This window comes from Toxorhynchites rutilus, chromosome 2 (genome assembly GCF_029784135.1).
Source record: "Toxorhynchites rutilus septentrionalis strain SRP chromosome 2, ASM2978413v1, whole genome shotgun sequence".
NCBI lineage: Eukaryota > Metazoa > Arthropoda > Insecta > Diptera > Culicidae > Toxorhynchites > Toxorhynchites rutilus.
This window is the reverse complement of record NC_073745.1, coordinates 157486595-157509114: the sequence shown is the minus strand read 5'-3', so window position 1 is coordinate 157509114 and position 22520 is coordinate 157486595. Positions and strand designations below refer to the sequence as shown.

At 38.2% G+C, this 22520-nt stretch overlaps 1 protein-coding gene across 1 annotated transcript in view; it reads right to left on the bottom strand.

Annotated features, from left to right (window-relative positions):
• Positions 1 to 22520, bottom strand: part of LOC129770041 (somatomedin-B and thrombospondin type-1 domain-containing protein) — a 120503-nt gene that overhangs the window by 59801 nt on the left and 38182 nt on the right. Inside the window, exon 3 of the mRNA XM_055772628.1 lies at positions 16838 to 16899. The gene's annotated coding sequence lies outside the window, so the exon portion shown is untranslated. The remainder of the gene's footprint in view (positions 1 to 16837; positions 16900 to 22520) is intronic.

The window sequence follows — 22520 nt, the reverse complement described above, 5'->3', positions numbered from 1 at the left end:
CCGAATGATTGCGAGAGAGGAACCAATCCACAAGGCAAGGGCCCAATTCCTAGAGGAAACGATATATTTTTGAATATTTCCATATCCACACAAAAGTTTTTACCTGTGTAACTGTTCGAACAAAAAAAAAAGAACACGAACAAAAGACGCATGGGCGCTACATATACTGCAATGGTCTCATGATTCTCCCGAAATCATACATTTCTTCATAGAACCATGCACAAGCCATTTTGACTGGGTATGATATATATGTTAATAACGAAAAATATATTTGTTTCTAATATATACAAAAAAGAAAATTAAGTTACGTAACGTAATAACTAACGAGACAGAACAGTATCCTGAGGGCAACCGAAATTGGCTTCTGCAATCTTTCTTAGTCAAAGTGAAGTATTTTTTAACGATTACTGTAATAAACCAACAATATCCAATCGTAAGCAGACAAGGCATGAATAAAGGGTGTGTCACATCAAATTGCATCACGGAAAAAACGCTGTAGAAATTTAATTTTTAGGAATTATATCTTCAGCTTTCGCTTATAATCAGATAAGAGTGTATAGCTCACGTTGGCCATGCTTCACTGTCAATTTTTCGTAAATTTGGAAAAATGTCGTCGAACGAAAAAGACCGTCGTGAATTAATCCTGTACACTCATTTCGAGAATCCGGAGTTGTCACATCGGGACATCGGTAAGAAGCTGGGAATCGTCCAATCCACGGTCAGCAGAGTACTAAAACGATACTTCGAGAACCTAACCATCGACCGGAAGGTGAAGAACGGCAAAAATGGATGCTCCGTCAGTGAAAAAGATCACAAGCGCGTAGTTAAGCAGTTTAGACGTGATCCGAGAAGTTCGGTCCGGGATGTCGCCAATAAGCTGAATTTGTCAAGTTCATTCGTCCAGCGGACCAAGCAGCGGGAGGGCCTGCGTACATACAAGGTTCAGAAGACTCCTAACCGCGACGAAAGGCAAAACATGGTGGGGAAGACGCGAGCCCGGAAGCTGTACACCGAAATGCTGACGAAGCCGCATTGCCTGGTAATGGACGACGAAACCTACGTCAAAGCGGACTTTCGTCAGCTGCCGGGCCTGTTGTTCTTCTCCCCAGAGGACAAATTCAGCGTTCCGAAGGAGATTCGCAAGCAGGAACTATCCAAGTTTGCCAAAAAGTACATGGTGTGGTAAGCGATCTGCTCTTGCGGAAAGCGGAGCGCCCCCTTCGTGATGACCGGCACGGTAAACGGGCAGGTTTACCTTAAGGAGTGCCTACAGAAGCGCTTACTACCACTATTGAAGCAGCACGACGGCCCGACCATCTTCTGGCCGGATCTCGCTTCGTGCCACTATTCAAAGGACGTGTTGGAGTGGTACGAAGCCAACGGGGTCACCTTCGTGCCAAAGGAAATGAACCCGCCCAACGCGCCGGAGCTTCGCCCAATAGAGAAATATTGGGCGATTATGAAGCAGGCCCTCCGGAAGAACCCAAAAGTTGTCAAATCGGAGGCGGACTTCAAGAGAAAATGGATTTCTGTTCAAAAAAAACTACAACCTGACGTTGTACATGGACGGGGTAAAGAGGAAGGTGCGAGCATACGGGCTTGGGCTCGAAGTATGAATAAAAAGAAAATGCCAAAAGTTGTTTAATAGTTTTTATTTTATTGTCTAAAATTTTCAAAAGGATCGGTCTGCTGGGCGAATTTCTACAGCGTTTTTTCCGTGATGCAATTTGATGTGACACACCCTTTATGAGTAAAACTGATAAATTATCATGCAATTAGCATACAACAGCCAATTAGCAAATAATAAGTGCCAATTTTTCATACCAACCTATCCCAATACCTATAGTTTCCCGTGGCTCCAATCCCCAATGATGGTGAGATATTGATTTAATTTTTGAATTGGGAAAATATAGCCACGCAAATGCCACATAACGGCGAATCTGATTGCATATTGGTTTACTCGTTCGCTTCTGACGTGAGCCGTAGTTTATGGCGACAGGCTTCGGTTAAGGAGAATCACCGGAATATCATGATGATACCGTAGAAGGACTCGAATTTTGATGGCAATATTTGTATGTAGCTGCAATCGGCTGGGTGTATTTAAAACAGAGTTTGGAATGCACATGTGCATTAGTTAGTATCGGTTCGAAGGCTTAATTAGAGGGTATATGTGTATGGTCTACTTCTAAATATTTCCACTCCAGTCGGCATTTGTGGTTGGCCATAGTGTTGGCTCTTAATTAGATGATCTCATCTTTGCCAAGAATTACGCTTAATTAATGAGTTGTTTGCTGGAAATATTGGTCGATTCTCGTGAATGGCATAGCCTCATTTTGAGCGAGAGGCGAATCGCGTATGTACAAAGGGGCTTCAAAACTGCGATACATATTTTGCTATATACGCGACTGTCTCTAGGGTTGTATATCTGAACTCAATGCATCCACATATTTTTGCCTTTTTGCGTTATCATATCATTCCGGCATCTCAATGAATGAGTTTTCTCGCATTCACTTGCTTTGTGTACGAGGCTCAGATAGGATTAAAGATTAACGAGAATTGAATAAGTACGGACTGTATGAGATCGATTGGTACCCGCTGTTCCAAAATACATTCAAAATTAAATATTGTTTAATAAAAAAAACCGAACCGTTTGAGCTCTCGAAAAACGCAATCGTTTTTTATTCTCATTTTCTTTATCGGAAAGAGAAGAAAACATTTAATCGAATGCATTTCTCTCTGAAAATTTATTTCAATGAAATAGAATCCAAAGCCTAATAGTAAATCGAAACTGTCCAGCATCTAAATATCTGTCGATCCGTGTCAGACCAACGCATAGGCCTTTCAAAAACGTCAATCCATCTTTTCTTGTGTCAATCATATACCGCTCTATCCATCTGTGATATCACTTCTCGTCCATCGTTGCCACGAGCCTTTTTCCGGTTGGCTCGAAGAAGCGGAAATGAAACGGAATTCCAATCCCATAACTCGTTTCGACCATATCGGATCGGCTGAACAATTGCGTTTTCCCGAATCGACCTTCTGTTCGTGGATGATGATGCGGTTTGATACTGACTAAGGGGGTATACTAACAGATATAGGCTATGACGGTAGAGTTTGACATGTGCGTGCAACATTTCGTTATTTGCGCGCATAGATGTTTTCATGCTTCATACATTGGTAGCGGATTAAAAAACTCGCCCTTCCAAGTTAAATTTACACACTAGCTAAGCGAAAAACAAAACTCCACCGCATGTTACGAGCAAACATGGGCGGATTGAGATAGCTTTGCATATTGTGAACCTCAAGCATCAAGCATATTATGTTGCAGCTATAAATCGCTGTTTGCCCTCAAGAGATTCAAATGAGATAGCGCGTTGTGTTTTGATTTGGGGGAAAAAATTGAAAAACAAATATGCTGAAATCGTATTGTGTTTTGGCTCGCGTTGAATCCAAACGAAGGTAAATAATTGGCATTGCACAGCGCGCTTCCATAGCTGCAGGATATTATTCAAATGATATTGAATTATGGATGTGTAAATGTGACCTTTTGTTCTTTGGCATACCTCAATTTCACAGGTTGAATTCCGTTGCTCGATGGAACTCTTCTGCTTGACATCATTATGCGGCTTTGAATGTTGAGATGTTACTATGGAATTTGAGCAGATTATGATGTTTCAATAATTGCCAAAATTTTTGTGTTTGTGTAATCTGAAGAGAAGAAGCGGATGATTCAGACGATTCTTAGTTGTTTCCAGAAAATTTGATCTTCACTTTACTTATATAAAATGCGACATTCGAATGCATACTATATGTTTTTCTTCTTCTTTTAGTTGCTATCTATATGTGATTGTAACACAAACAATACATCTTGTTTTAGGTTTTTGTCACATCTTCCACAAACAAAAATTGGTCAGATCCAACTAATTCTTCCACGAGACAAATCATGAGAAAACGTAAAAAATCTCTTCCTGACTCTGATTCGCTGGAGCTTACAACGATCTTAATATCTTGGAAGGTTTTGAGGGTCATTCCAATAAATACGACATAGTGCATAGTGGACAAATTTACACTGCACGGACTCTACTATTTGTATGCTGTTCTGTTAATCTGGAGCCTAGGGTGGCAATGGATGTACGAAAAAAAAATCATTATCGAATTTGAAGAACCGACCCTTCTTGAATGGCGTTTACGTTCCATGTGGAACTTTTGCCGTCTCAACGTATGCATTAACTAGCGTCATTTATTAATACTTAGTTGAGATTTCTTTAGCCAAATAACACGCCTTGAATGTATTCCGAGGGGCAAGCTCTAGAATACGCGTGGCCACAGTGTAAGTCGAAGGAAGTACATTTTGTTTATTGACCAGAAAAAATGACCTGTGCAAAAAAATGACCTGTGCAAAATTTCAGCTCAATTGGACATGATTTAGGGGTGTTTCAAAGCGCTTAAAGTTTTGATTTTTTTACCCTCGAAAGTCTTTCATCCATGAAATAAGGTTCTGGATGACTTCCTTGTGGAACGCATGATGTAACGTCGAAAGGGGAAGATATTAAGTCACCTATTTTGACGCTCATTGTTCGCCCAGTCAAATATGATTCTAGTGGTCCATTGAACCCAATGCGATGATGTTTAGCAATTGTGATTTGATGATTGGTCTTGTAAAAAGCAGGCCGATAAATCCGTGTAGATGGCGTCGACTTGGGATCGGGATTCAAGCGTTTTTGAAATAAATGTTTTATAAAGGTACGAACCCATGTTGCTTCTCTGCTATTTAATTTTTACATGCGTGGTGCATGAAATCGAGCCATTATGACAACTGATTTGTGTGTTTGATTCACCTTTAGTGTGCTATCTGTTATCTGGAGTTTTTCGGATAAAGAGAATCGTACTCCTATCGAGTTGTAAACTAAGTTTGAGACTATTACCTTTTTTTATAAAAAAAATCAGTTTGCGTACGAAGGATTGTGTTGAGAACAATCGCTGAAGGGAACATAGTTGAGTTGTTGTTTGTGTTCTTATCGATGGGATGCTATGAACGTCGAGCTGTTGTATGATTCGACAATGATGGCCATGATGCTAGAATACTCACATTCTAGACTAGGTATATTTAGCGACAGCGGAGTTGAGTAAACACTCGTCGACCAGAACAAGTAACCCTAGTCGCTCGAATCATTGTGGAAGATGTAGCAGTAGGTCACATCCATCACATCACATCCAATGAATAATAGAAAGTGAAGGGAGAAATATTGAAATCTGTTGATATCGCTTTCTCTTTTTGTTCTATTTCAGTTACTGAACACACAAACACTGAGAGAGAGCGAAATTATTCCTCTCGCGAGCGATAAACTTCCACGCTTCGTATATTATTGACCTGTCCATATTCCCCCCACTACATGTCCATGACCCGCATCGATAAAAATGTTCTACTTTTCGGCTTGTTTTAATTTCAGTAAAAAACTTTAAAAAAACATATTTATAAAACATTTGGCCAATTATTTCGAAAACCAGTATATTGAACTGTAAGAAACTACTTTTAAGTTTTGGAAAAAATGAGTTTCCAAAGATACAATTGAAGTTTTCCTTAACATGTCCGTCTTACCCCCATCTCCCCTAGGTGTTCGGTTCAATGATCGGGGTCCTAAAACAACATCGCTGATTTGATAGTTCTGTGCCACCGTTCGATGATACCATCCGAAAGAGGATGGTATGCAGTTGTGTGCAGGCGAAGAGTTCTAAGCATGTGACTTAGCTTTATTTGGAGGAAAATGTCCAACGATGTCGATATTAAAGTGTTTGAAAATCTATCAATATCCAATGTGTCACACTACTTACCATTCACGAATATATAACCGAAAAAGAGTGGATGATTCCGATATTTGAACGAATGATAGTATTCACTTGTGTCGCACCAAGTGAATAATCGAAGAGAGGAACGAAGCCTGTTGATTGTATACCTGAGCTGAATCTAACAACCCGAGGGCAATACTAATGACTACATAAAGGTTTGAACCGCATACTTCATCTCATTCTACTTCATAGTTCATTATCATTCTGCACTTGCGAGCGGAGAATGCGAGAAAAACTAAAATGAGAAAGATGTTTCTCACTGGATCGGTATTGCAAGTAACACTTTGCGGTCTACATGATTGAAAATTTTGTCGTAAATGGCCACACAAAAATCAATTTTGTTTGCGAAAAATAAGTAAAATTTATTTTTGTTAGTAATTTTTAGCTAGCAGCCCACTTTCAATGACAACTAAGGAATTATTCGTTGTTTTCATTCGCGTTTATTAAACTTTATACATATTTTCGGCGCCAGCGAGATGTAACTGATTCTCCAGGTCCGGAAGTTGCATTTAAGTGGAAATTAAAGGGTGTGTCACATCAAATTGCATCACGGAAAAAACGCTGTAGAAATTCGTCCAGTAGACCGATCCTTTTGAAAATTTTAGACAGTAAAATAAAAACTATTAAACAACTTTTGGCATTTTCTTTTTATTCATACTTCGAGCCCAAGCCCGTATGCTCGCACCTTCCTCTTTACCCCGTCCATAAGGTTCTGTACAACGTCAGGTTGTAGTTTTTTTTTGAACATAAATCCATTTTCTCTTGAAGTCCGCCTCCGATTTGACAACTTTTGGGTTCTTCCGGAGGGCCTGCTTCATAATCGCCCAATATTTCTCTATTGGGCGAAGCTCCGGCGCGTTGGGCGGGTTCATTTCCTTTGGCACGAAGGTGACCCTGTTGGCTTCGTACCACTCCAACACGTCCTTTGAATAGTGACACGAAGCGAGATCCGGCCAGAAGATGGTCGGGCCCTCGTGCTGCTTCAATAGTGGTAGTAAGCGCTTCTGTAGGCACTCCTTAAGGTAAACCTGCCCGTTTACCGTGCCGGTCATCACGAAGGGGGCGCTCCGCTTTCCGCAAGAGCAGATCGCTTGCCACACCATGTACTTTTTGGCAAACTTGGATAGTTTCTGCTTGCGAATCTCCTCCGGAACGCTGAATTTGTCCTCTGCGGAGAAGAACAACAGGCCCGGCAGCTGACGAAAGTCCGCTTTGACGTAGGTTTCGTCGTCCATTACCAGGCAATGCGGCTTCGTCAGCATTTCGGTGTACAGCTTCCGGGCTCGCGTCTTCCCCACCATGTTTTGCCTTTCGTCGCGGTTAGGAGCCTTCTGAACCTTGTATGTACGCAGGCCCTCCCGCTGCTTGGTCCGCTGGACGAATGAACTTGACAAATTCAACTTATTGGCGACATCCCGGGCCGAACTTCTCGGATCACGTCTAAACTGCTTAACTTGTGGTCTTTTTTTTCTTTTTCACTTTTTCACTTCTTTTTTCACCTTCCGGTCGATGGTTAGGTTCTCGAAGTATCGTTTTAGTACTCTGCTGACCGTGGATTGGACGATTCCCAGCATCTTACCGATGTCCCGATGTGACAACTTCGGATTCTCGAAATGAGTGCACAGGATTAATTCACGACGCTCTTTTTCGTTCGACGACATTTTTCCAAATTTACGAAAAATTGACAGTGAAGCATGGCCAACGTCATCTATACACTCTTATCTGATTATAAGCGAAAGCTGAAGATATAATTCCTAAAAATTAAATTTCTACAGCGTTTTTTCCGTAATGCAATTTGATGTGACACACCCTTTAGCATTTAGAGCTCGACAGTTATTCTCTAGACGAAAACTGTCTTCGTCAAAGTTGTTACATGAAAATGAGTTGCGCTCATTTTCATGTTGCCAAAAATAGGGTGACCAATATTTTCGATGAAATAAAAAATCTAACTTTTTTATCTCTATAGATAAAGGTAAACATAGTTCGACAATGTTGTAGTCCCAGTTATTTGAGACATCTTTGTAGAACAAAGTATTTTTCTATCTCTTGGAATAACCGATATAGGGCATTTCATTAAGTTGGGTTAGGGTCACCATTAAAAAACTGTTTTTTTTTTTACTCTAACTTTTATATTTCAAATTCTACATCTCAAACTGTCTTCGAAATATTCTTAGAACATATTGATACAAACATTTGGCGATGCAGAATATATAATATCTCAACTTCACTAAAAGTTATTGACATTCCTTCCCAAAAAATACGCTCTCTTCATTTGTTTGTCATTCTTTCTGGGGCAAACATAAACAAAGTTTATTGGCGGCATTTGAAAGAACAAAGTTCACTTTACATAATGTGTGATTTTCAAAACTATGTGTTTGAGTAAATTAAAACTGAAATCATGAGTGTTTGGGTGAAAACCCATCAATAACTTTGAGTAGGATTAAGATATTGATTAGTTCCGCACCGCAAAATGTGTGTACCAGTATGTTCTAAAAGTCTTTCGAAGACAGCTTTGATGTAGAATATGAAATTTAAAAGTTAGATCATAAAAAACAGCTTTTTCATGGTCACCCTAATGCAACTAAGGAAAAAGCGCTAAATCGATTATATTAAAAGATAGAAAAAAGCTTTGTTCTACAAAGTTGATTGAAATAATTGGGGCTACAATATTGTTGAACTATGTTTATCCCTATCTATAAAGATAAGAAAGTTAGATTTTTCATTTCATCGACAATTTTGGTCACCCTATTTTTGATTACATAAAAATAAGCGCTCTATCATATGTGATAACTTTTGTCGAGTCCGTATTACTCCGCTTTATGATGCTTGAGTGCTTTTGATATGTAGCGAATGAGAGTTAAAGAATAACATAAGCTTTCATCACCGAGTGCGATCATGATGCTTTTGCTCGCACGCTAACCTGTGCGTTAGTGTTAACCGAAACAAAGTTCTCTCGTTCTCGTTTGTGTCATGATTCGTAGCATGTAACAACAGACGTATGCCACTGGGGGAAATGACTTCTGCAAGATCATATTTGAACAAACGAAAGTGGGTTATTCAGCGTAAAATGGTTCCCAGAGTAAATAGCCGTAGAAAAATATTTCTCGCCCAATACACTTTTTCTAAGCAGCTGCTTCTGTTGCAGTTGTTTACTGCGGCGATTTATTCCGGTCACGAGAAAAATCGAGAGTCTGACGTTGAGTATCGGGTTGCAGATGCAACCTTCCAGTTTTTCTTAAATATTGGCCTTAAATTCGTCAGCGAAACAGCCAAAGGCGTAAAATCTCCAGTTTTCTTTGAGTTTTTACAGTTTTATCCTGCTTTTTTATGTTCTCGTCATTTCCAAATTTTTACTAAACTTTTTTACTCATAAATTATATTATATTATATTCTCAGCTATGACCATCCTGCTACGCTCCACTCACATCGAAGACCTTCTTGACGGTTATCGTCTTTCTCTATCTATATCTATTTATCCGCTATAAGCACACAGAAGTACGGTATGATGTTCTCCCACAAATTTGCCTCACTTTTGACATTGATATTCGTTTGTTCTAGAAGGCGCATTTGGCTTTTCTACCAAGTCTTCCGAACATTTGCGATCGAAATGATATTTAGGGTATCGATAATGAGTTATGGACACACATATGCCCGACCCACGATTATCAACCGATCGTGGACTGGGCGCCACGGACAAAACGATTTATCAGTATTATTTCACACAGCAACCACAAACACAAGCCAACCGCATGGTACATGGAAAAACGTGTACATTCCTGGCGACACACGTTGGACACGTTGGAAACATCGGGGATCAGCAATAATCTATGGCGTGATTATGACCCAGTTGCCATGGGCAGGACTTTTTTTTCCAAAATATATATTTTATTAAGGCACATATCGCGTTAGCCTGACGGGGCCGGGAGTTCAATATTTTGACAATTTTTGTCTTACGACTATGTTAGTAATATGTTACCGATTACTTGCGGTTGGCTCGAGGTTAGTATTACAAAGATTCTCATAATTGGGATGTTGCAGTCTCCAGTACTATGTATGTGTGGCCGACATGGGATACTTCCTATTGGAAGTAGGACTTTTGCTAACATCAGGAGTACGGCCAACAAAACCAGTTCGAAGTGCCGAGCCAGTTGTAGTTGTTACTGAACAGTTTTTAAATGATCATCTAGTAAGACAAAAGTTTTGTGAGTAATGGTGTTAGGGTGTAGTGATTATGTTTTTTAAAAAAGCTCCTGATGACGCCCCGTAACTAAGTAATTAATTCAGGGAGATCCGTAACCAGGATTTTACTGACTTCACTGTAAACAAAACAAGGATGTGTCTTTATTTTGAGGTAAAATTTTATCACAGAAAAGTATGACATTAATTATTCTTTTCCCAATTTGAGAAAAAATATTACAACAATTCCGATTCTGCCGCATTCCTCAGCAACCGTTGAACGGTTGTTTTCAGAATACAGACTAAGAAGTATAAAAAATTACAAACTATGCGAGGAATTATAGCTTCCAAAAATAATGTACATATCCATGAAGAACAAAAGTATAATGTTAAAATGTATGATCACGAATGAGATAACGAAAAAAATGCTACTTACTGACACTGTCACAGTACATCGTAATCTTTTATCGCTTATATAAACAAAATTAAGGAAAACAAAAAAATCGATGGTTCCCTGCTTTTTTTCAGTTTTAAAAAACCCAGCTTTTTCAATAAATTGGTTGGTTCCTCTGATTGCGAAAGTACCAGGGTGAGACAGACAGTGCGATATTTCGAAAAAGTCTCGAAACAAGAGGTCGAGTGCGATCGCTACGCATTGAGCTGTCTGGAACGGTGAATAGTTTAAACTACACCCAAACTAGCGTTGGCAGAAAAAGTAGAAAAAATTGCTTTTTCAGGGTCTGAATGGTAAAATGAACAAATAAAAGCATATTTTTTTTCTTGGTAAACAGGAAGTGGGTTATATCTATAATATAACCGCAAGGGTGACGTAGGACTATCGTTGATTTAGAAATCATTTGTTTGAAGTTAAATCTAAAACCATTCTGAATGAATGAATAAATTAATATTTGGGGGACTTCGAAAACGAGAGCGTTACGTTGGAGGCACAAGGTTTTATACATTGGATACAGAAAACCTTGTTCTGAAGAATAATCTTCAGAAGATTTCCTGCTAACTGCTCTTGATTGACAAATCACAAAACCAAATGTATGTGGTCGCATTATTACATGGATAAAAAACATTAAAATAAACTCTTTCACATGAATGTATTTTTCAATTCCCAGGGGAACTGGCAGATTATTTTTCAGCAACGATTAGATCTTTCCGGAATTTTCGATTCTGTACTTATATGGTTTATAATATCACGCTTCCTTTGCTTTCGTTCATTTCTTACTCTACTCTCGCACCGTGAGGACTCGTATGTTTGGGACCAAGCAGACAGCTCGTTAGTCTTTCGGTGGTAAGGCACCACGAAAGCAGCTCGGATAAGCGCATCAGCCGCAGGAAGTGTGAAGAAGTCACATCGCTATCGACCGGGAACTTTACGTGAAATTCGTCACTATCAGAAGTCGAACGAATAGCTGATCCGCAAGCTACCTTTGCAGCATTTGGTTCGTGGAATTGCTCAGGACTTCAAAACCGACTTGCGCTTTCAAAGTTTCGCGGTTTTGACGCTGCAGGAGGCCTATTTGACGATACCAATTTGTGTGCTATCCACGCAAAACGCGTCACATCATGCCCAAGGTCATTCAGCTGGCCCGTCGAATCCAAGGAGAGCGTGCTTTATTAGCTTAGCATATAATCAACGGCCCTTTTCAGGGCTCCAAATTTGATGGATTAGAGTTCAGAAAAGTTTTTTGCAGGCCGAACTGAAATGAGCATTTAGCGAAAATCGTGGTGTCGATGATAATTCGATACCGATAGGTGCCATGGATATGGATTTGATAGTGAAGAATATGAAATACATGACATGATGTAGTGAATATTTCCCCATATCGAAGCAATCACTTTGATGAAACTGCATTATAACATTATTTGTGTACGAATGCCGCAATCGATAGTCGACTCTAATTTGCGCTGGGTAATTTCCTAGGAGGACTCGATTCCTCCTTTGAGCATTAATAATCTCTTTCTGGCAAAATGAAGTGGTATGAATCACATTATTCGAAAGATAAAATGAAGATGTTTTCTGCCAATTCCTTCAACATCCAAACATCTCTTTCTCCCGTTTGTCGTTTTCGCGTTCGCTAATCCTTTCTCACAACACCCATTTCTCGTTTGAGAAATTGTTGAGTAAACATCGTTTGCCAGTGCGCGTTGTGCGGGAATTCCTTAAAATTCATTGCACCTCTAATAAATTGCCGAAAGACGTGGTCTTACGATGATCGCACTTAATTGAAACATCCAAAACGAAATGTATTTGATCGCAGCACTATATGAGTAGGAAGCAAATAATCGCTCGAAAATTACATGATTTTCGCGATGTGAAACATTTTCCGTTTTTCATGTTATGCATCCAATATTGGATACGAAAATTTTCTACTGATGGGGAAAAATAATACTCAGAAGCTTTCCTGTTGATTGCGATTGATTGAAAAATCACAAAACCAAATGTATTTGGTTGCAGTGTTGTATGGATAGAAAACAATAAAATAAACTCTTTCGCATGAATGTATTTTTGAAGATGGTAGATTATTTTTCAGATTATTTTTCAGCAATGATGATTTTTCAGCAATGATGATAGCAACGAGGGTTTTGCAAAGCTTATTGCTACAAAATTATCCAGATATGGTCGAAATGATGCAGATCATATTCAAAATTCGTAAAGCAAAATTCTGACTGGTTGTCAAATCCAGTTAAGCTTCCGGCATATCAGAAAGGTAAAACTAAAGACGATTTGCAGTCTGTTCCTCAAACTGGCAAAGGAAGACCTCAGAAATCGTTCAACGAATGGCCGAAAAAGACAAAAAGGCGACGTATTAAAGATCTTGTTAACAACAATGCACCTGAAGAGCTTGCATTCGCTGCCAATGTACCAAACTGTTCGAGTGGAAATCAGGAGAAAACACTGACGGCGGCACAAGCACTGGCTCTATATGTTGATTTAGATCTCTCTGAAAGAAAGTACAATGTACTTCGAAGTACTTTGAATGAAATACATCCAAATTTGCTACCAAGTCTTTATGCATTGAAACAAGAAAAATAACTCCTAAATTGATCTCTGCGACCGAGACGTCTGCTGAAGTAGATTTACAAGATCTTATGAATTGCACCTCCGCTAGCATCGTCAAAGAAATTTCGCTAATGACTTCAACTTCAGTCTGTGAATGGGGTTTTGACGACAGTTCAGGGCATAGAGCATACAAGCAAAAGTTTACGGAAGTTTAGACGAAAGTTTGTTAGTCGTTGCACTGGTTCGCTTAAAACTGATCGACTCCGCAAATAACGCTATCATCTGGATGAATTCTCGACCAAGTTCAACATCGTATTGTAGACCGCATAAATTTGTGTTCACGAAGGAAGACACTCAAGCAAATGTGCTTTCCGGAAATAAAGCTTCTGCAAACTGCTTAATTTGTGGATCTGTTTCGAAAGAAATGAATACATCGAAGGCAGACAGTACCAAATACCGAAACTTACAAGCTAGGCCTGTCACCACTGCATTGCAAGATAAAATGTTTTGAATGCGTAATTCACATCGGTTACAGGTTAGCATTATTGAATGTTTAATAGTGTATAAATAATAACTAACATTCATTTCAATAGATTGCCATTCAAAACCTGGCAAGTGAAAACTACTGAACATAAGCGAAGCGAAGAGTATGAAAGCAGGAAGCGAGAAATTCAAGAGGCGTTCAAGTCAAGGATGGGTCTAGTTGTCGACAATGACGGCAACACTGCACGAAATTTTTTCTCGGATCCACAAACCAGCTCGGAAATAACAGGGGTAAGTGTGGAGCTGATAACGAATTTCGCTACAATTCTCCGTATAATATCGTCGGGGCGAAAAATTGAAATGTCCAAATACCAGAAACTATTGTCGGATACAAGAGATCTCTACATAAGCCTGTACGGATGGTATTTTATGCCTGTAACTGTGCATAAGTTATTGGTACACAGCTCAGATATTATGGAAGCATTTGATCTGCCAGTTATCGGAAGAGGCTTTAGAAGCTACACACAGGCTGATTAGGGAGAACAGATACAAGGAAAGCATCAATAATTTACAGTAATAAAGACTTGATTAACTATATGCTGCTTACTTCTGACCCTTCCATAGCAGGGAAGAGAAAAACTATAGCGAATAATCATCACACGGATGTCAATGATATTTCTTCTTTTTTTGCTGATACAGTTGAATTTAATTCTGTTTGTCTTTTTAATGAAACTGAATTATTTACAAAATAATCGAAATATGTAAGAAAAGAAATAAGACATAAGCTTCCTCATCACATAAATAAAACTTATTCGTAAACTAACAAATATTACAAAATAGAGAAAAAAAATTTACCTTTAAGGAAAATTCCAAAATAATAAATAAATAATAAATAGTGTAGAGTTTCTCCTGCTATACAATACATGTATGGAATGTAAAAATTTAGTGTGACCCTAGAATAGAAAACATTTAAAAATTGAAAAATCACCACAGTGGTGTTTGCGTAACTTTGCCATCGGATGAAAAATAAAAGATTATATTATTTGTGTATTATCCAAACAGGAGAAATATTCCGGAAAGCATTTTATTTCTTCATAACATTATTAGTTTAGCGTTTAAGATACTTTTGCGATTATGTACAAAACGTTAGTCTTTTATGCAAACAAAATCGTATAAAGCATTAATCTTTTATGCAAAGAGTAAGAATATATAAATCAAACATTGCCCTAGAGTAAAATGTATTTAATTGTTAAAAATGAAGCATTAGTAACAGACGAAAAAATTTATAAAAAAATTAATAACCACCACGGTGGCGTTTAGGTCATATTACACCACACTACACCGCATCGTAAAATGAAGTTGGATCTTGAAAGTATGCATGGAAAGTGTTTTCTAAGAGTACAAAGTTAAACATAAACGTGAATCTATTTTTCTCGCCTGACGGCTGTGTATGTGTCAAAGTATGCGAGTTGTTTGTACAATTCCAAACTGACATTCAGTCTGAGAGAATGAGAAGTCTGCTACACACATACAAACATTTTAACGCTCATAGAAACAGGTTTTTTTTTATTGACGCATTTGACCCTGTAACACACGAAAAGCATCTTTTCTGACAATCTTTTCTTGCTCACAATCTGTTATGATCGATACAACGAACTTTTTCTCATTCACATTAAATCAGAAAAATGATCGTCATAATTAAAATTACATTAAATCGAGATAAAATTAATTATTGAAGAAAAACGAACGGATCCTTTGAATATCATCCGTGGATTCAATCCCAGGATCTTCATATCCTATGATCAGAAAGTACCTGGAATTTTTGAATGAAACAAAATAGAATTAAATTTCAGACAAATTTATTTTATCTCCTTTAATATATGATTCATCTGAAGCAATACACATGAGCCAACGCTTGACCCAGTCCTCCATGCCGACGAAGGGATGGCCTTTAGTTCCTTTATCGCATTATCTTTGGTATCCTCGATCAACTGAAATCTCTTTCCACGAAGTGGCAACTTCAACTTCGGGAATAAAAAAGTCATCATCATCCTGCGAAACCCAAGAATTGTCGGCCCACATTTCCGGCCGTTTGCCACGTACAGGCAAATACTAATGATGGGATGGCACAAAATCCTGACTGATGTGCGTCTGAAGGTCGTATCAACATAAGAAAGAAAAAATAACCGGCCCCGCATGCACGGTATGTTCAAATAATTCCCGGTATTTTCTGATCATAGATATTTTTCAAGGCTAGATGTGAATGATCTTTGTAGTTTGAACCTTCTTTGATAATGAATAAAACAATCAATAAATATTCCGATATATTGTCTCGCATAGATTACTTTCATTTGCGATCAAGTAAGATTGTTTTCTACAGAACGAACTTATAGAAACCTTCTTCGTATCATCCAATTAGTTACTCGTTCTTCGCCGTATACACAGCATATTTTATTATCTGTCGCCTTAGCATTATTCTTTGTTAGAACATGCGCGTCTCGATTGTCAATTTGTTGAAGTTCAGGAAAAAAAGTTCGTTATAGTTTGTGCCACAAAATAAGATAGATGACAGAAAACTTAATGGGCTCGTTCGTCCTGGAAACGGTCAAAATAATCTACTCCGTTGCAATTAGAGCTACTTATGACCCGATCTATTTGGAAAATTGTCCAATTGTCTAATTCAAATTTCAATTATCAGCTGCCATTTTTATTTTTCAATTGTAGACTCGTGAAAACGTGTCTGCAATATTCCCGAGCAATAATCGAACATCGCTTGCCAATTACCTGCGAAATTTCATACACACCAGATAAAACTGTTTTAATCAGATGTTGCTCTAGTTAATTGAGTTCCAATCCAGTAGCGTATATGCTAAGATAATATAATTTATCGGGAATTGATTGCCTCTATACATAGATAGCCACTCTGATAATGGGATCGCGATATGCAAACGCTGTTAAAGGCAGATCCATTCGTGGTTTTAATCCCCCTCCGTCCAGCATGACCCAAATATCATCTTCCAAACCGTGGAAGCTGGTCAACGTTGCTGTCTGTCAATGGCAGCTTTTGTAACCGTAGCTTCATTAGCTACACTTCGATGGCTTTCACGAGCATCCCACAGCAGAGCTTGGTGAAGTACACCCACGCCCAATGGCTGGCCACAAAGTGAAAGCGGTTGCATCGATTTTTTTTTCTCCCTCTCTCTTTCGTCACACTTTAATTGAATGACGGCGTAGGTTAACGATGGTCTCGACAGGACAAATCGTGATTAATTCGAGTACTAGTGTGAGATAGTCATATTTGTAATATTAATATCTCACCTTTTTATTATTTGATGGCACACCTAATCGGTACAGCTTTATTGGATTGTATGATTTGATCTCTGAAATGAATGAGAAATATAAATTAATAATAGAATTTAAATTTGTTTCTAATTTGAAGCAATCAGTTGGATAAAAAAAAGAAATATAATTTCACATTTAAATGTTACCTCCATTATAGCCGTTTTTATGGTTGCGATTTTAGTTACATGATGTTTCGTACAAAATATAAGGTAAAATACCTTAAGAGGAATCACAATAATTTAGTTACACTGAAACAGTAATGTTTTTATCAGGAAATCAACCTAATTTCCAAGCAAAGAAGTCTGAGAAAAAGAATGTTTCAGAAAACTATTATTTCACACTTTCAAAGTCACTCTCTGTTCGATTTGACACGGTTAGTTTTTGACAACATGAAATTTTGGCGCAAAGCAAAAATTGATCTATGCCACTCGACGTTATAATTCGACAACCGAAATGAATTATTGAATGATAATAATGAATCAAACTGAACGATATTCCTGTGAATTCTCTCTGAGGCAATCTGAAAAAAGGTCTGGGCATAAGAAAGAGTGGCAATGGTTTTTGCCTTGTAAGACCAAAAAAATTTTCACTCTGAGCGGAATAAATTTGAGACGTATTCTAATACAAAAAAAAAACAATCTTCGGAGATGAACAGAGTTCCATAGAATTTGTCATCTCTGTATTTATGTCGATTTGTTTCACATCACTTATTTCATATGTTGAATCAACTCATAAAGAGCGATTTGTCTTTGGTTTACAAATGATCAGAGATTTCCTGTTAGCCTTTTTGTCCCCTGATTCTTAAATCTAGGGTTCATTTGATTTGATTTGGAGTGTAAAGCAGTGCACTTCAACGTGCCAGATGTCACAGATTCAAATCAAGAACCGGAACAAGTCATTAATGACTATTGGTGGTAAAAGTTGGCCATTCTATGAGCAATCTTTATCTAAAAACTTTTGCATTATAATTGGGGCTGAATTTAATTATACGTTTTAATATTTTATGAGTGCAACATCTACTGCCACAGCATGACGAGCTCAGTGGCTTCTTTCTCACTGATTAGCTCTGAATGAAATCAGTAAAATCTCCTAACAAAATAAGGATAATCCGCCCGGGGTCTCGTTTTGATTTTCTGATTTTAGTTCTTCCCATTCCATCGGTACGATGGCATGCTGAGTAAGCCTACAGCAAAGGCCAGAGAAATGCAATCGAACGTTTATGTTCCATGCTATTGACTTCTTGACATTTCGATTGTGGTTACCCTATCTTCTGTTCACATGGTCTGTATCGTCCACTCCGTGGCTTCGTGTCGCAATGCATAGCTGAGACTACTCGGCGAGGGTTACGTTTTGTCTAATGAGTGGCCATTGAAGATGAAGTCGATCCGGCGTCTGCTGCATCGCGAACGTCATCGCGTCCACGCGGTTTACGTGTGGGAGGATGAATACCTGGTTGTTGAATAAATAAAAAACAAATCGACGAACTGTGTGTGTGTGTATCGCACCGTTCCATAGTTCATGGCATCGCATCGGGACAAGGGCGTGTATATGCGCAGAGAAATCAACGATACAAAACCTGATTTGCCTCCCAGAAAGTGCACTTAATGTGCGGTTGATAGCCGAGCATTAATCAAATGACAATGTGTGGGAGCAACGCATTGGGACGTTTTCTTTTTATACCTCTCAGGAAGCTGATATTTTTCGTTTATAAATGCCACAAAACGATGTTAGTTTTACTAACACCTTTAGTATCCCATTTTAGCTCACCAGGTTCGCCCTTTGCTCACATTTTCACAATTTCGACAGCTCATGTAAATGGCAAATGTAGATGTTATTCTGAAGTGAACATTGTATTAGGTAATGGAACAATTGTTAGGAATATCCATTGTTTAATATTGTGAGACGGTAAAAAAATGATTATCGAATCCAAAAAAAATAAATAAATACATTATAATCAATTAACATATCTCACAACATTTGGTTGACATGGGATCGCTGGAGTCTCGCAATAGCGCAAACATAAAGTTCATAAAAATATAGGATTTCATGAAGTTTGTGTATAATTTCAAGGCATTTGTTCTTGAACACTTGTAGCTTTTTACGATGAGTAAAACCACAATTTGACCACACTGGAGAAGCGTAAGTCATAGTTGAGCGGAATGCAGTTTTATACAGTATTTTTTTTTGTTTTCTAATTGCAATTTTGATTTACGATTAATAAAAGACTAAAACATCCTGCATGTTTCTCAGTTTTTTTTCCAATGAGTATTGTACATGTTTTTGAAACGTTAGTTTTTTTTATCTAAAACTAATCCTGAATATGTTACATTATCCTTCCAAAGAATGTCACATCCGTCAATTTTCAGATTTCCATTCGGCAATTTATCTCGACTTCCAAACCGCGAGAAGAAAATTGCTTCGCATTTACATTCGTTAATTTTCATTTTTCATCGTTTACAGCAATTTGAGTATTGTATAATGCTATTGTTCAAATTTGTTGTCACTTCTACAGGGTCATAGGAGGAAGAACTGATAGCCTTCATCACCAAACTGATATCGGACACAGCCGTCAAAATCCAGAATATCATATGAAAATATATTTTACAATACGGAAGAGAGTACGCTCCCTTGCGGGACACCCGCTGGATTTGCATGGAATCCTGATAAACCTGTACCAACCGATACTAGAAATTCTGTCTTTGAGGAACGACCGCAATAAGTTTATTAGGAATGAAGGGAAATGTAGAACAATCATTCCGTGCAGAACGTCCGCATGCCATACTGTATCGAAAGCTTTTTCATTATATAATAATACTAGTCCAGTAGATCTTTTATTGTCACGGTTATGTTTAGTTGTATTAACCAGACGGTCTAGCTGATGAACGGTTGAGTGTTCAGATTTGAAACCAAACTGAGAATCTGGAATGATTTCATTATTAGAAATGTGTTTGTTAAGCCGATCAAGCAACATTTTTGAAAAACCTAAAAACTGCTCAACAAACGGATTGGAAGGTAATTTTTCTAAAGAGAGTTGGTTGGTTTCGGAAGCGCTATCCTTAGCATGTTTCCATGTCAAGGGAGAATAATTTAGACTTGTACACGTGTTCTTAAGAGATCTTCGAATCCTGGACCAGATGGCATCCCTTCTATCGTATTGAAAAAGTGTTCAAGCATACTCTCTTCACCGCTAAGTCTATTGTTCAGTCGCTCACTACGCTGTGGAGTTTTCCCGAAGGCATGGAAAAATTCATTCGTTTACCCCGTTTTTAAAAAAGGCAGCAAAAAGGACGTCAAAAATTATAGAGGTATCGCTTGCCTTTATTCTATCTCCAAACTATTTGAAATAATAGTTTTGGATTTCATCTCACACGCCTGCAGTAGTTACATCTCCGACCAACAACACGGTTTCGTGCCCAGAAGGTCTACTTCTACAAATCTGGTGCTGTACACATCGTTCATCGCCCGCTCTCTGCAGTCTCGTAACCAGATGGATGCTGTTTATACAGATTTTTCGGCCGCGTTCGACAAAATCAATCACGATATCGTTGTCGCCAAATTCCAGCGTCTAGGTTTCCATAGTTTTCTTTTGAACTGGTTACACTCATATCTGACTGATCGTGTGATGTCAGTGAAAATCGGCGATACCGTTTCATCTCCTTTTCGGGTGACATAGGGCGTACCTCAAGGAAGTCATCTCGGTCCTTATATATTCCTGCTTTACCTCAATGATATTAATCTTTGTCTAAAGTGTCCCAAACTTGCATATGCGGACGATTTTAAATTGTTCTACACTGTGAATAGTGTCGATGATGCGATATTCCTACAGCAACAACTCGATATTTTCTCTGATTGGTGCGAAACCGATAGAATGGTTTTAAATCCAGCAAAGTGTTCAGTCATATCGTTCACGCGGAAACGATCGCCTGTAACATTTTCGTATAAAATACGCAATATCTCTTTGAAACGTTTTGTAACTATCAAGGATCTTGGTATCGTCTTAGACTCAAAGCTAACGTTCAGCGACTATATCTCATACATCACCACCAAGGCATCTAGGATCGCAAGGCATTTTTCGCATCACAAAGCAATTCAAAGACCCACATTGTATCAAAGCTCTTTATTGTGCTTTAATGCGCTTTCATCTTGAATATGCGTGCATAGTATGGTCTCCCTACTACCAAAATAGTGTCCAGCGAATTGAGGTGATCCAGCGGAAATTCGTCCGTTTCGCCCTACGCAACTTGCCCTGGAGCGATCTTCGAACTTACCCAGCTATGAGGATCGTTGTAAATTGATCGGACTCTATTTGTTGAGCTTACGTAGAGATGTAGCGAAGGCAACTTTTATATCCGATCTAATTTCCTCGAAAATCGATTGTGCTGATCTTCTTCAGTCGATCGATTTTAATATACGCCCTCGTAACCTGCATTCACATACATTTCTCTGCCTTCCTCACTCTCGCACAAACTACGGTTACAACGAACCCGTATCGAGTATGTCTCGTGTATTTAACCGCTGTTACTTATCTTATGACTTTCACTTATCTCGCGCCAGTTTAAGAAAGGCATTCTTGACCGCTCTTTCCAGTTAGGCATAGTTTTAAGTAGATTAAGTATTTTAAGTTATTAATTTATTAGGTATCATTAGGGCACTCATGTTCAGGCCTGTTGATAGTAATGAATAAACAAACAAACAAACGAAATATAAATAAAAGTCAAGAAAACTAGGACCTTGCTAGATAACCTTTTTAACCTCCCTTTTCTCGCGCATAGGTCTGAAAGACCGAGAATCAATGAGGTGGCTGAAACTTTTAAAACTGAATGAAGTTAAATAAAAAAAAAATCTGGAGTTTTTTAATTCATTTATATCTTTTTCTTTGAATACAACAACGCCTAAAAATACAAAATAGCAGAGACACACACAGACTGTGAGTACATGAGTTACGATTTTTCGCGCGAGTATAGGAGAGTTAAGCATCTGTTATTAATATTGTCCATTCCAGGGCATTTACTGTTCTTTAGCTGTTGGATGAAGGAAGAAACCTCTTTCGGCTTGATTAAAAAACGTGATGAAACGTGGACGTATGATTTCATTAGCAGAAACATTTTTAGCCCAATAAATTTTTTCGCAGCCCGTCAATTCGCTGTTTAACCGTTTGAGTGCGGAGTAAATTTTGTTAGCATGTGCCAAAAATGCAGATTAGTTTGGGTTATTTAAAAAAATACGAAAGAGCTTAGATAACTGATTAGGTCACAAAAGTTGTATTAATAGGAAAAAAACACATAAAAAGTGAGGTTTATAAAATTTACTAACATAAACTCCCTTATCTAAAGCCTGTTCACGTTAAATTTCGGACAACAAGATGACGCTAGTAAAACAAAAATTCACGTAATACAACAAAACCGATTGTTTATTTCTGTAAAATAGACTTATATCTAAAACAAGGAAAGCTTACTTCGATGTTAATTACGTTGTCTGTAAAATTTACAAACTTTCTTGTGAAAATCTGCCATTAGGTTCCGTACAGTATCCTCAGATATACTGGCGGCGGCGCTTTTCCATCTCCTCTTGAAATCATTAAAATCATTAACGCTTTCTTCTTAGTTTCGAATAGTTTTCGCTTAATCAGAGCCCAATACTTTTCCACTGGGCGAAGTTC